This window comes from Oreochromis aureus, linkage group 3 (assembly GCF_013358895.1).
Source record: "Oreochromis aureus strain Israel breed Guangdong linkage group 3, ZZ_aureus, whole genome shotgun sequence".
Classification (NCBI taxonomy): Eukaryota; Metazoa; Chordata; class Actinopteri; order Cichliformes; family Cichlidae; genus Oreochromis; species Oreochromis aureus.
In genome coordinates this window covers 87,996,373-88,012,768 of record NC_052944.1, presented here as the reverse complement: position 1 = coordinate 88,012,768, position 16,396 = coordinate 87,996,373, and the positions used below count along the sequence as shown (strand labels likewise).

At 40.6% G+C, this 16,396-nt stretch overlaps 1 protein-coding gene and 1 long non-coding RNA gene across 3 annotated transcripts in view; one reads left to right on the top strand and one right to left on the bottom strand.

Annotated features, from left to right (window-relative positions):
• Positions 1–16,396, bottom strand: part of LOC120438424 (myelin-oligodendrocyte glycoprotein-like) — a 357,354-nt gene that overhangs the window by 186,221 nt on the left and 154,737 nt on the right. The gene's annotated exons all lie outside the window — the stretch shown is intronic.
• LOC120438463 lies at positions 15,290–15,851 on the top strand. The gene is made up of 2 exons (XR_005611932.1): positions 15,290–15,372; positions 15,784–15,851. It is a non-coding gene; the product is annotated as an uncharacterized LOC120438463 (long non-coding RNA).

The following is a 16,396-nucleotide window of genomic DNA, read 5'->3' as shown; positions in this document are numbered from 1 at the left end:
AGCGAAGGAACGGCGCCTGTCCAGTTCTCTCCCGTGCACGTGAAACATAAAGAATGTTGCCTACTTCGTGTCTTGCTTGCTGTGTAATAACATTGCCTTCAACGTTCCAGCGAATAGGTTCAAGCTACAAACCTATCACCATCCACCTCAGTGAGAACCGAGAACAGGGTCCTGGGGCTCCATTCCAGACCACTAAGCGAGCCTGTCAATGATCACATCAGCATTTTGTTAGCACACACCTGTAGTTACTATGAAATCAGTAAAGGTGCATTCAGTTTTTCACACATTGGTTTACTTTATGAGCTGCACTGTATTTAATACGGTGAAGTTCTGGCAATCACAGCTGCTGGTGTTAACTGTATAACTGTTCAAGAACTGCTGAGTGAAACACTATTTTAGTTTATTTGGATGTTACTGAGCATTTAACAAAGTGTCTGCGTGATGCACGCATACATTTTCTAAGCTTGAAATCTTAGTACTCAACCCTCTCAAATCATGCCACACATGCTGTAAAATGATATATGTCCTCAGGTATGCGTGTTGACTCAGCAGGGATCGTTTGTATGTGCAAAATGTGGAGCGTAATAATTTAAATATGAATATCTCTAAGACTTCCTACTGTATATTCAGTTTATCCTGAAATGTCCCCTGCTCAATATTGTATTCTGTTTTCCATAAAGTGATGTTAAAGCTGGTTAAATGACTAACACTCAGTAATGTCTTGGATCCCCAGTCCGCCCTTAATGGCTGTTTTGAAGGTTGTCCACTTCTTAAATCTAACTTTTATGAAGCTGCAGGAACCCTGCTTTTATCCAAAACAGTGCAACCTTCAAGGTGAGGTCAGAGGTGAAGCCAAATGCAGACCAAATGAAAAGCCAAAACAAAAAAGTGAGCTTAATTTAAGAGTTGATCGTTACATGAAAGCTATCCAAACAGCTATCCAAACAGCACAGGCTGCCAAAGGAAATTAGTCAGGGAGAAATAGGAAGCATAACAGACTAAAGGACAAAGAGGAAGACTGCTTATGTACTGAAGACAGCAGGGGAAAGAGGGGCAGGTGAAAGTAGTCAATACAGTTAGACAGGAAGTCATTCAATCCTAAATAAGCCAATTTTTCTAACATATTCTGCTTGACCAGCCTGGATTTGAATAAATATGCTATGGTCCAAAGTTTGAACATTTGTAATGAATATTGTGAAATTATACAGGATGGGCCATTTATATGGATACACTGTAATAAAATGGTAATGGTTGGTGATATTAAAGTCCTGTTTGTGGCACATTAGTATATGTGAGGGGGCAAACTCCTCAAGATGGGTGGTGACCATGGTGGCCATTTAGAAGTCGGCCATCTTGGATACAACTTTTGTTTTTTCAATAGGAAGAGGGTCATGTGACACATCAAACTTATTGGTAATGTCACAAGAAAAACAATGGTGTGCTTGGTTTCAACCATCTGTCCTCTCTGTCCAAAATGTGAACATTGGCATCCTCGAAAGAGTGACCTTTGACCTTTAGATGCAGATGGACAGCTGAGTCTTGTCCTGTCGAGGTGGCTCTTCTATGTTGTGCCATGCGTTTATGAAGTGGCTGTTTGGTCTATTGTCTATTGTTTGATCTATGAACTCTATTGAGAACTTTACCCCAACTCAGCCAACGGACCTCTGACCTGGCTGATTGGGACCCACACCCAGTTTCACACCTTGGCTCAGGCGATTAGAGGATCATCAGGGGGTCCTTTTGTCCCTCTGTGGGGTGATACTCCCACTAGGTTTAAATCTGGGACTCCCCACCATTTGACCTTAGAACTGAAGAAGCTTCTCAGATGAGAGGTGAAACGTCTTCAAGTAACTTAAAGAAGTCCAGACGCTTTTCTTTGCAAGCTTTAGTTCAGATCAAATTTATGGTTTGCGTCACGGTGATCACTACATGCTCCATTTTTAGGACTTTAGCACACAGCCTTTCCTGCTGTATGATGCAGTGATATGCTGTTAACTCATGTTGGGATTTAGAGATTCTTTTATTGCTGCCATATACTCTGCCTTATGATAAATGCATTAATAACATGTTTTACAGTATTATTTTATCAGTAATATTTCTTACAGGGTTCATATTGCATTGAATATGTTTGTCATCACATTCATTCTATTCACAGGTTTAGTTCATTTTATACACATTGCATATCTATGTTGATTTGGAGTTGATGTTCCATCCAAGAGGGTTTTAAGCTTCACTGGTGAGAGTGTCCAGGTGATACATGTTGAGGGAAGATGAGAACATAGCAGGTTAATTGCATGCATGCTTACAATACACAAATTAATCTAGTAGCAGGCCTGAGCGAAGGCCCAAGTGTCTTCTGCTTTTCTTTGAGACCGGCTGCGATTCTGTCTACTTAGTGATTGATGACGAGGGTCAATTATTAGCCCTTAGAGACCCTGAAGCTTGAAGTTTATTACCTTAAAAGGCAAGTGTTATAGAAAAGAGAAGTTACATGTCTGTTTATAGTTATTAGAGATGTACATGATGTACCCTTGTCTGTAAACAATGTATTTTTGACCTGTGTTGATGTGTATGTGTGGGCGTTAATTTTCTATGCTATAAAACCAGCATTCAATGTATTTTTGTCAGAGGAAGACATATGCTGATGGTTCCTCTCCTGTGTTAATAAACTCATCGTTTGATTGCACTTGTCAGGTGCCTCCGTCGTTTGTTGTCTGGTCTGCAGTTGATCGATCTCGCTTCACTCACCGGTAAAGTTCTCCTGCATCTGTACTTGCATCCTGCAAACAAGTCCACTTTTTTCACCACACAGCACCGACGCTCCATCTCTTGTAAGTCCAACAAGTTTGTCCCAGGGCAGTTTCATGGCGGTTACACTTTGACATACGTTTCTCCTCAGGCTCACATTTGCCAAAATCTGCGTTTTGTCTGGACACAAGACGTCGCACACCATCATGCAGCTCTTCAGAAACTCTCCTTCGGTAAATGGCCGGGCTGATTTGACTCCTCTGCTACAATAAAACTTTCACAACAGCTTCACTTTGTGATTTTGCTCTGGTGACAAAAGTCTGCTGAAAATTCAGATTCTTCTTTAGCTCTTCTACTTTCTGTAGTTTCTGCTCTGCATTCAGGTTTTTCAGCTTATCCTGACGTTTGTCTCATAGTTTTGTCTTAAATTAAATTCTTTAATTACAGCCACATTAGCTCCACTAATAAGACACACGGGTTTACCAGCAATGTTTGTAAACAATCAGTCTCCCACCGGTGCTGACAGGCTCTGTTTTCAGAATCAACTTTTCTCTTTGCCATTGTGAGGTGCCAGCTAACAGGCGTTGGACTTGATTGACGCGGGAATGTTCCCAGCTAGTGTGGAGATCAGGGAAATATTTTTCTGCTACTATTCATAACCATCATCATTACCATTACATTAATTATCATTTCATCAAAGCATTTATTCAGTAGATGTTCTTAGTTAAGATTATTACACCTATCACAGAAAGCTTCTGTCTGGTAAAAGGTCAGAAGCGTCAACGCGCGAGGTGAGGCCGAGTGCATTTTGAGGTCGACACACACACACACACAAACAGTAGTTACACTCGTGTTTAGGTAAGAGTTCAAATAATAGTTTGCAAAAGCTTGTGACTGCATCATTGTGTCGGCCTAAGGGACAGTTTGTTCCAGGAGATAAGCGAGAGTTAGAAGATTAATAGGAAGCACCTGGCCTCGAGACGGAGAAGATGTCCTTTTAAATGTGTCAAAAGTCGTCAACAGAACATTTGTGGTTTGGAAACTTATGCATGTATTGTATCTGCTTTGACGCATGAGGGGGCGTCATAAATAATACCCTGATGTTATGAAAACAACTGCTTGTGTATCATTGGGAGGAGATCAATGCTGTCTGTGTGCAGTGTACATCTCCCCACGTGTGTGTTCATTAAAAATCATTGTTTGACTTAACTCTTCTGGACCATTGTTGTTTTTGTGCTCACCCTCAATATTTGAACCCGTAACACTAGCTAGCGTTCAGCAAGGAGGCTGCAGCGCTGCATTATGGGATCTGTAGTTTGTGTGTTATTAGCAGTGTTGGTCAAGTTACTTGAAAAAAGTAATCAGTTACTAATTACTGATTACTTCCCCCAAAAAGTAATCCAGTTACTTTACTGATTACTTATTTTCAAAAGTAATTAATTACTTATGTCAATAGAAAATTGTATTTATTAGTCAGTATAAGCTTTTAATGATATAAGTTTGCTTGTGATAGAATGCTGCATGATGATCATTTCCTTGCTTAGAGCTGGTTGTTCTTTTGATTGTTCAGGACTGATTGTTCTTTATAAAACATGTTCTGATATTTGTATCTGAGTCTTCTCACAGCGATAGTAAGAAGACAAACAAGCAGTTCTGACCTCGAACACACACACACACACACACACACACACACAATCACATACGCACATGCTCACGTCAAATGTATTCATTTTTCTTGTGCATAAATAAAGACAAGTGCAAGAGCAGAGCGCGCATCGCAGGGCCCCCACTCTGGTGTGAGCGTTCTGTGATCGCCCTTGTATACATGTAAATGCTGCAGCGTCTGTGTGTGTTTCTCCTCTTAGACTCTCAGCTGAAGAAGTGTCTTTAGAATAAATCTCTTGACATTTATTTTGGTCCTTCGAAGCCGGGGCAGAAACATCAGAACTCTTATCTGTGACTCTGTTCCAGGATCCAGCACTGATTCCTGACGCTGTGGGAAGCCAGCACCGAAGTCTGTGCACAGCCCTCTTAGATGAGGCCGAAAGACCTGGGACGCTAAAATTCGGGTCCAGGCCGGTGTTTTTAGTCTGGTCCACGGCGGTGGGATTCAGTCTGGCGATCCGAACCACCAGTGAGACGTCTGAGGGTGAGAAACACTATTTTGGTTAGGAATCGCCGTAATGAACCGACAAATAAAATAGGTTAGGAATCGCCGTAATGAACCGACAAATGAAATAGGTTAGGATTCGCCGTAAGGAACCGAATTAGACTTAGGTTTTAGAAGTAGCCGTAATTACTTCATAACAAATTGAAAAAGCGCGCAAATGTCTATGTGTGTATGTGTTTGGAAGTAAGTTGATTTTACAGCACAATGTCGCTGCTGAACTACTTCCATTTTATTTTATTTTGTTTTATTTTGTTTTTCTTTGCTTGAGGCTCACGTACTGGTGACAAAAGAGAACGGTTGAGCTTCGTCTCGTAACACTGATACCGCTTGACCTTTAGGGTCAAGTCGAAGGCCGTATCAGTAACCACTCTGAAGTCGAGCGTGCCAGTGACGGCCCAGCAAAATCTTTAAAAATGGGGAATAAACAAGCAAAATTAACACCTGACGAGGAATGATTAGAAAAACAAGAAACCGGAGCAGGAATAATCCAAAAGAAGGGGAGAGGAATGGAGAGGACGACAGGCAAAAAAAAGAGTAAAAGCATTAACAAACAAAGAAGGCAGTGACTCAGAACAGGATAGCAGCTCAGGTGAAGAGAATAGTTCAGATCAGGAAGAACATAATAATCCCTCACCAAGTGAAAAATTCAAGATCAAAGTAGAAGTTTAAAAAGGGCTGGAAACACAACCGACTGAATACATATAGATACAAGAGGAATAAAGTAAAATAAACAAAAGGCTAAATTAATTTAGAACTTAACTGTAATGTATTCAAGTTGATGATAGCAAGGATAACAACCTGTAAACTGGTATTAACAATGACACATAGTTGAGATGAAGACCATGCCCTGAATGAACAGAATGATTCACACAAACACATATTAAACAAATTAGAGAACTGCATAAGGTATATTAAGGTTGTGTCATTGTTCAGCCAAGGAAAGTGTGTGAAAATGTAAATGTCTCCAACTTGGGAAAAGGTGAAACTGCAGATCACCACCCTTGGTGGATACAAATAAAATATAAATAAATATTGTAATATACTATTGCTGTTATATAATGAGATAATAGCGTTAATAATGAAATAATATTAATATGAAGAGGCACCTCTGTAAGTTATGATGTGAGGTGGATAATTGCTAAAAGTAGTCTGCATCAAGCTTAAGGTTTGCTCAACTTCAGTACAATAACATATGAGATGAAGAAAATAATTAGTTTAGATATTTTCTTTAAGTGCATAGAAGCACTTGACCTGCTCGAAAACCTGTCATCCTAGATAAGACATTGCTGAAATATAGAGCACACCTATACTAACAACCAATAAGCTAAACCCTGTATATAATAGCTAAAGCTACAAGATTGAGAAGCTGAATTAAATATGTGGTCACTGCTAAGCTGATGAGCAGGTTACACTTTTTTTACAGCAGAAGCTACATGAGAACACATCAGAGGGAGGGAAACAGCTATTAAAGCTCAAACACGCAGCTGTCTGTGGGCTCAGTTTTTTTTTCCCCTCACACTTCTGATTTGTCTTTGGCAGCAGCCTTTTTTGCATCCTGACTCATGTGTATAAAACGTTGATACCATCAGCAACTTGTTTTGTTTTTTTTGTTTTTTGTTTTGTTTTGTTTTGTTGTTTTGAAAATTAATTAAATTTGTGATCACACTCGTGGATCACAGTGACACATAATGATTAGGCATATGATTTACTAATGCAGATGTAATAAGTTTATTCTAAAATTCAAGGAGAACAAACAAGAACAACATCTTCAGTTGTTCTCTGTGTAGTGAGCTGAATTTTGTTTTTGTTTTTTTGTTTTGACGTGTTGCTTGAGTGAGGAATACTGTGACTTCTGAAGTAGCTCTCATGCGACCTTGATGATGATAAGTTCAGAGCGAGCCGAGAGCTGGGTTGTCTGCTTTGCTTTAGGTGATAAGGCAGAAAAGTTAAAGCTTAGTTTCTTGTCTGGAAAAAAAAAAAAAAAAAGAAAAAAAAAGGAGATTCTGTGTTTCTCAGGCAAGAACAACTACAATTTCATTTTCTGTTTTTGAAAAAGGAGAATTTAAAATAATAATAATAATAATAATAATAATAAAACAAACAAAGAATGATGTTTGTTTAAGTGGTGAATAAAGCTAATACTGCAAAATACCGACTAGTGCATGATCTGCGAGCAATAAATGAAATCACTGAAATGATGCCACCAGTAGTAGCGAATCCCCACACTATACTGAATCAAGTCACTCCAAATGAACAATGGTTCTCAGTGATAGACTTATCAAACGCTTTCTCAGTGTTTTGCTTCACTTTTGAGGGGCAGAGACAGTTTCTACTCTACGTAGATGACATTTTAGTGACTGGCCACACAGAGGAGGGTGTAAGCAAATTACTATCGCCATGTTACGTCGCTGAGTTAAGGCCACAAGGTATCTTTAAATAAACTCTAATTATAAAGTCACATACTTTTCTACAATGAAAAAAAAAAAAAAAAAGGGCCCTGACTCTCTGAACACAATATTCTCTTTATAACTCAGCAGTATGAGATGTCATGAAACAGTGTAACTCACTCACAGTAAATCAGCAGTATAGGATAATACAAACCTATCTAATAAATCTAATGATTTTCACATTCTTTTAACTCAGAAGTATGATGCAAACTAAAACTACATACTGATTACACAAGAAGTATGATGTGGCCTACAGCAGTATCATGAGTCATTCATTTTGTTTACAGGTATAATGTAATATATAGCAGCATAATAATCTCACAGCTGCTACAAGCACATTTGCCTTTTTTGACACACATGAGAGAAAGGCAACTGTTAAGAAAATGCCCTTTTGGGTGAGACAGGCCCACAGGCCCTACATGCAAGCGTGCATTAACACACACATACATGCAATGAAGGACAGCTTACACTATAGCACACACTATACATGCACCTCTGTATCTCTCATTGGTGTTAAAGCAGGAAATACTTAACAGAGTTTTGTTATCAAATGCTGAACTTATCCACCGCTGACATTTAACTCTTCAGCTTGACAATAGGTGAAACGTTTGTGAAAACAGAGAAGAATAAATAAAGATAGAGAGAGTCTGGTATGACCAAGCAGTAATCAGACAATAAATTTAGTTGGTAATACAATAAATTGTGGAATGCTTTCTGTTTGATTGATGCAAAACAAGTAATTTAATGTATGAAGGAAATTCTCTTTGAACGCAGCATTTCTGTTGGCCTATCAACTTAGCGCATTATGAGCTGATATGCAAATTAGTTGATTGATACTAGATTTGAAAAATGACTGGATTATAAAATAAGTATATAAGTATAAGTATAAGTATAAAGTAATAATAATAAAACGTAACAGAGGGTTGAAATTAGTTTCTTGTTTCTAGTGTGTGGAGGAAGATTTTATCATGGCACACATCTGTTTACATGGGAGAAAACTCACCATGTGATACGACATTTAGCAATATGCTTCTGATGTTCAGCACATCAGAAGGATGACTCTGAAATTAGAAAGGGAAACAATTTTGCTGACAAAGCTGAAAAAACAGCAGCAGCCATAAAAACCACAGTCTTATTAACAACTCATGAAAATCACACCATTCAACTGTCTGTACTGCAGGACGAACAAAAAGCACCACCTAAAGAACAGAAAACAATGGCTAAAACACGGAGCAGTACTAGACACTGATGACATATTGAAAATAGCAGGAAAGCCCATTCTTCCCAAATCATTACACAAAACAGCCGCTCTAGTGAGCCATGGTTTTAAGCCATGGCTCATCAGGAGGGGTGATCCAAAGAATGGTCTTTATAATAAACCGACAATTTTGACAAACAGAGAAGTTGTTTTGAACAATAAACTGCCGCAAGACTGTTCTTCACCTATTTCTTGCAGGTTGAAGCCAGGTGATTGGATCCTTGTCCGAGTACTCCAAAGAAAAAATTGGAGCTCGCCACGGTGGGAGGGTCCATACCAAGTGCCTGCAAAATAGCGGAGAGACCCTCCTGGATACATCAGAGCCACTGCAAAAAAGTTGAGGTCCCCGAGGATTCCACTTCTTCCACAGAAATCAACTAGTAAAGGAAAGTCTCACTCGCGCTTGGTTGCTTCGGGGGTGAGGGGGGGCAGTGCTGATTGGGCCCCCGTAGGGTAAGCCCGCACTCCAATCTCCATCCGATCAACTTTAGGGCAGCCAGGTGCAGGTGTGTACAACCATGGGAAGGTGGACCCTCTTGGTTACCTTGACTACGACGCTCACCCTTACAGGACCCCAGCTGACGCCAACAACAGCTGAACCACGAGGCAGACAGAAAAGATGGATACACAACAACTCCCACCTAAGAGACATGACGCAAGACCACATACACCCTTGAATGAACAATGCCTGGTACCGCTATATCCACGACAGGACCAGGGAAGAACCACTCCATGTGCTACAAACAAAGGTAACAGGCCGCTTGGACACACCACCAACTGCAACCGGACCGCTGGAGGAGGAGAAGGTGCCCCTGTGAACACGACTTGACCATCTAACAGCACGTACTGGGTGCAAGGAATGGCCTGGCTATGTGTACAACGGGCATATTTCATACTGCCCCCAGGCTGGACAGGAACATGTGCTCCTATATTCCTGTCAGACCACACCTTCAGGATGACCGCTGTAAACACCACCCCCAACCACACGGCGGAAAGGAAGATCAACATCTCCAGGTATCCAACCACACGACCCCGTGTACGGCAGTGATGTGCCCGAGGAATTCAAACTATGGACCACTGGACAGAAGGTCCTCCACTCACTGTTTCCGTGGGTTGGAACCGGAAAAAACATGTTAAGGATTGAAACTCTGGACTACCGCTTTGGACTCTTCTTGAACGCTTCATGCAAGATCAACGAACAGCAAGATCAGGAAATCAATGCATTACGGATCGCAGTGATGCAACATCAAGTAGCTTTGGACATGATACTAGCAGAGAAAGGGGGACTTTGCGTCCTCTTCAACAACACCTGCTGCACTTACATACCAGACAATGTACACTCATCAAACATGACTGATGCCCTGAACGCCTTGAGACAGATCCAGCAGGCCCAAAATCAGGACTATGTGAGTAATACAAGTGACTGGTTTTCTTGGTTTTACACTGGCTCCTGGCTACAGGTGCTAAAGAGACTACTCATCGGAGTTGGAGTATTTTTACTTTTATTTTGTGTTTTTGTAACATGTATCCTGCCATATCTAAAACTCATGATTAACCGCATAATCGTTTCCACTGTAGCTGCATACATAGCTGTGACAAATGATGATGATCCCGACCTGTTGGAATGTGAAGACTTTGTGTGATTAATGATGATGTGACAGAAAATGTACAACAAGATGTTACATGCTGATATCTCACTTAAAGGTTATACTGACAACAGGAGGGAATGTCAATAGAAAATTGTATTTATTAGTCAGTATAAGCTTTTAATGATATAAGTTTGCTTGTGATAGAATGCTGCATGATGATCATTTCTTTGCTTAGAGCTGGTTGTTCTTTTGATTGTTCAGGACTGATTGTTCTTTATAAAACATGTTCTGATATTTGTATCTGAGTCTTCTCACAGCGATAGTAAGAAGACAAACAAGCAGTTCTGACCTCGAACACACACACACACACACACACACACACACAATCACATACGCACATGCTCACGTCAAATGTATTCATTTTTCTTGTGCATAAATAAAGACAAGTGCAAGAGCAGAGCGCGCATCGCAGGGCCCCCACTCTGGTGTGAGCGTTCTGTGATCGCCCTTGTATACATGTAAATGCTGCAGCGTCTGTGTGTGTTTCTCCTCTTAGACTCTCAGCTGAAGAAGTGTCTTTAGAATAAATCTCTTGACAACTTAGTTACTTAGTTACTTAGTTACTTTTTAAAAACACAATTTACAACCTGAATAGGTGATAAAGCGATAGATCTTTCAGCCCAATTCTACTTTTTCTGCATAATTCATCATACAAAATGTAATCAAATGGAAACGACTCTTTTTAAAACTTTAAATCTTTTAACTTTATGCATCAAGCAAAAACTTAATTATATGCAACATTCTCTGACTGGAAGAAATTTGTTTAACATTTAAACCTATTTTCTGCACATTCCAGCACATAAAATAAAATATTTTTTTGTGTTTACACTCACTCTTTCAAATAGATGAAAGTAAAACACAGCAGAAAATAAATAAAATCAAAGACTCAGCGGTCCTGTTGCTCTATTTTCACCTGTAAAGCAGGACTGGGGTAGGCGGAGGTTTACCCTGGTGCAGGTGTGCCGCAGCAGTCAGTGGAAGAATCCGCGAGTTTCTCTGTGAGTTTCACATTACGTCGTAGGGCACTCGCTGCTTGCTTGGAAGTTTAGGGGTTTTTTTCGCTGTAAAAAGAAGTTTTCTTCCCACGCACAATGGACACTAATGTTTTTGTCACTTTTTATGGAATCAAACTCAAAATAAGGTCAGTACTTCCACGCTTTAAACGCTGCACGCTCATACTCTGTCCCGCACTCATATATTATCCATTGTTGATCTGCACACAGCTGTTGTCATGAACGTCGCACTCGCTTACGTCACTGTCATGAGACATTCTAGAAAAAAAATCACGGTTTTAGTAACGCAGTAACGCAGCGTTCCTACGGGAAAGTAACGGTAATCTAATTACCGTTTTTGCAATAGTAATCCCTTACTTTACTCGTTACTTGAAAAAAGTAATCAGATTACAGTAACGCGTTACAAGTAACGCGTTACTGCCCATCTCTGGTTATTAGCGCCTCATATTGCCGGGCCATGCATAACAATAATAATAAATCTATATAAAATGATCTCGCGGACCAGATATAAATGTCCGCTGGGCCAGATGTGGCCCGCAGGCCTTGAGTTTGACACATGTGCTCTGAAGTGTCAAATTTCTTTTCTCGTTTCTGTGACCTCAGCACACTGACAAACTTGAAGTTGCTAAAGATTTTAAAAAGTGATAATTATATGGAAGAAATGCCTTTTTCATCCATTTAATCAAACAGTTGATGCCTCAGCTGTCTCAGTCCTATAGCGTTCTGCAACTACAACTAACCTGAGGAGGCTTGGATTTGGCAGCAGGTACACCTGTACATCCTTCTCAGCAGCACACATGTGGCTACCATTTAATCACACTTCTTCCTGAGCTTTGCTTCATCACAAGACCAAAGGTGGCATCCCATGTCACAGTCTTATCATCATCCAACAGGACAAGAAACATTTATGGTCATCCTGGTTTTGTTTTTGTCACAGCGAGTGAAGTGAGCCGTGTGGAGATAATGAAGTAGGATCCAAACACAGGCACTTGTAAAGGTGTGAAGGTGGTTTATTGAAAATAAAGTACAAAATAGAAAAACAGAAAACTGGACTGCAGACTATCTGAACTGGGAACAACTAACCTACCAAACACGAACCAGGACACAAACATGAAGAAGGATGGGCGGAGGTAAGAGATGACGGACAGCAGGGAGAACACACTGATGAAATACGATGGATACACAGACAGGCCAGCGACTACAACAACAGAAGACACGACTTAAATACACTCAGAGAAACACGGGGAGATGACACACAGGTGGGGGACACAGCTGGGAGTAATTAACGAGACGAGACAAGGGAGGTAACCTGAACACACTCACATGAGACGCAGACCTTCACAATAAAACAGGAAACAAGAAACCATCACACAAAGACGCAGACTTGACACTGAGAGGCAGACAGAATATAACACATGAAACTCAATGCTGAACATGAGACACAAATCCTGAAACACGAATAAACAGAAACATGGAACTCTAATCATCATCATCATCATCATCATCAACACAAGTACTACAAGAGAATAAGAAAACAATCCATAATGCAAAAACACACCAAAACATAACAACTCACAATACTTTATCAAACGGACCCAGAACCGTGAAAGTTTTCTGATCCTTACAGTTACAAACTGATCGTACCACACTTCACGCGTCTCGCTATGAAACCTAACGGATCAATGGTTATGCTGTTTTGTGCCCTTGGCCTTATCAGCACCTGTAAAGGGAGTTGTTTTTTCAAACTGCTGACGCTGAAGTAAGTTCATCTGGTTTTCACTGAACAGTCTATAAGAGTGTCACAACTAAGCATATGCATAAGCACTTAAATACTTTAAATGAGAATAATAGAAACTTTCTATTAGAGCCTGTCCCAGTAGTCATAGGTCGAGCACACCTGGACAGGTACCAGTCTGTCAGAGGACTAACAGAGAGACAGACATCAGAGTAACAAATCGATTTAAAATTAATGTAAGCTTGCTGCAGCTGTATGTATGAACATGTGTTCCTGTGCTCACAGTCCACCTCTCATGAACCTGCAGTTCATTTTTAGTCTACTTTAAACAGACCTCACAAAAGGCTGATGTGGCTGGATCAGTAGTCTGATTTAAGTACGATACCTTTGGCCAGGGATTCATCTGGTACATCGCTTCACTGCAGTCTTACGTATTTTCCCCACACCTGAATAAAAAATACTGATATTTACAAATAACAGCTTCAGCTGATGTAGCCTGACTCAATCCTAAATGTTCAGCACACACAGAGACACAGAGGGACTGTTTAAAGCAAGCAAGCAAGCAATTTATTTATATAGCACTTTCAGATCAGCCCCCAGCTGAACACAAAGTGCTGTACACTTGACATGCCAAAATGATACATTAAACATGTTAAAAAAATAAGAAAAATAATAATATAAAATAAATAAAATATATATATATAAATGATTATTAAAATGACATTAAAATAAATAAAATTAGCACAAATAGCAAAGACAATAATAAAATAGTATAAAAAATGATGATGAGAATTACATTTAAAACAATAAAATCAATAAAATCAGGGTCAGACTGTGTCATATGCCAAGGAGTAAAAATGGGTTTTAAGACGTGTTTTAAAAGTGGACAGTGAAGGGGCCTCTCTAATGTGCTGGGGCAGATTGTTCCACAGATTAGGAGCAGCAATAGAGAAGGCCCTGTCCCCTCTGAGCTTCCTCTTGGACCTGGGTACCTACAGGAGCAGCTTGTCAGCTGACCTGAGAGACCTGGGGGGTGAGTAAGGATGCAGAAGCTCAGAGAGGTAAGTTGGGGCAAGACCGTTTAAACATTTAAACACAAACATGAGGATTTTAAAATGAACTGTAAGATAGTGGTTAGCACTGTTGCCACACAGCAAGAAGGTCCTGAGTTCAATTCCACCATCAGGCCGGGGTCTTTCTGTGTGGAGTTTGCATGTTCTCCCCGTGTTTGCGTGGGTTCCCTCTGGGTACTCCGGCTTCCTCCCACCGTCCAAAGACATGCAGTTTGAGGGGATAGGTTAATTGGATAATTCAAATTGTCACTAGGTGTGAATGTGAGCGTGAATGGTTGTCTGTCCCTGTGTGTTGGCCCTGCGACAGACTGGCAACCTGTCCAGGGTGTACCCTGCCTCTCGCCCTATGACAGCTGGGATAGGCTCCAGCGCCCCCCGCGACCCTGGAAAGGATAAGTGGAAGTAAATGGATGGATGTAAGATATACAGGCAGCCAATGGAGTGAAGCCAGGATGGGAGTTATGTGCTCTCTTTAGTGTTTAGTTTAGTGTTAACCTGAGTCACTGATCATTTACAGTATTACAGAGTCTGGCAGTCTTTGCATGACGTCCACGTCCCCCCCCCCCTTCGTGCGCACAAACACATCCTCCAACCACACACACCCATATTTTGCTCCATTGTGGTTTATTTCACACCTCAAACATTTAGTAAACAATTAAGCAAATACAAGTAATCTGCAATAAATTACAGGTAGTAATAAAATAAACTACTAACGCTGCGTCCGCACCTACACGGGTATTTGTGAAAACGCAGCTGTTTCGTCCACACGGAAACGGCATTTCGAATCACCGAAAACTGAGATTTTTAAAACTCATTTTTTGCGTTTACGTGTGGACGAGGAATACAGAGTTCGTCACGCAACGTCAAAGGTATGTGCCTCTTTTCATGTCACGCTGTGCGCCACGTTATTGTTTACATGAGATGAATTGCAGAATGGCAGATAGAGACAAAATACTGTTACTGTTAATCTGACTGTCTGCAGGTTTTACACGCAGTTACTGTCCCTCCATTTACAAAGGCAGAGGCGTCACGGTGTGATTATTTTACTGTAGTTGTTTTTTTCCTGCGTAATAATTGTATAAAAGGCTCTGGGATTTTACATCTATGTTCTTGTGTGGGGTGGAGCCGTAGGAAATGACGTAGGCAGAAGTTGGTGGTAACGCGATGCTACTCGAGAAGGGGAGATTGTTTTCCGTGGTAGTTCTGTTTACCTCGTAAGCTGTGTTCCTGGTTGCCATCCTTCCCGGTGATGCTCCGAGTGTTAAGTTCATGACTTGAAGTAAGTTTCCTTCAATATGGTTATTTTCCGATCCTGATGTTTGCCGCGGCTTTAGTTTCTTTCTTACCGCGTTATAGCAGCGAGTTTTTTCATCTCGTGACTAGAGGGATGTGCCGCTGGCCGCCGCCATTATGTAGTAATTTTATTCGGCCACACGATGGCGCCAAAGTCCCCTTATTCACAGTTAGAGTGGCTGTTTCGGCTATGTATGACATTCTCACTGTGTTTAACTGTCCTTTCTGTGTTTGGAGCAAGAGATGTAAGATTGGCATAGTTCAAATCATATATGTTATGTTATGTGTATATTCAGATGGATGTGTTGGTTTATTTCATTTACTACTTTATGTTTATCTTGCTGGAGCTGTTGCTGTATGTATTTATATACTCATGGCAATTTGTTTGTTACTACAGACTGCTGGCAACACTGAGCAAATAAGTGGCAATAAAACAGCTGGCGGTGACAATCCAGCAAAGTGGAAGCCTCTTGTCCTCCTTCCTGTATCCTGACCGATACACCATCTTGTTAGCTGATGAACCTAAAAGAACTAGCCCTCACCAAGTACTCCTCAATAATAATATTCAACATTGCTATCAATACATTTTTCAAAAAAATGCCTCTCTGTGCAAAATGGGTTCAAAAACATAAACAACTGTAGGATCCTGGGGTCCGTTCTTCGTACCTCGCTAAGTAAGTTAGCTGGATTTGATTGTTGACGATTTCGCGTGATCTTGGATCGTTCGGTTCCCCGAAGCTCATCCGGGACTTGCTGTCATAGCAACAGATCCGTGGCGTAAACCTGCTCGGGAGCAGGCTTACTTTATGTAAACAGGATTAGATCGCGCCACTCAGGTATGTCCGCTTCATTTATACTGAAAAGCAACAGCGATATTTCTCCACTGTTTGTCCATAAATAAATATTATCAGTGTAACTAAAGATAATGCAGTATTTGATTCCTTTATTGATTTCATACAGATACATACAGGTCATTTCCTAAAAAAAGGGAAATGTACTATTAATCATTC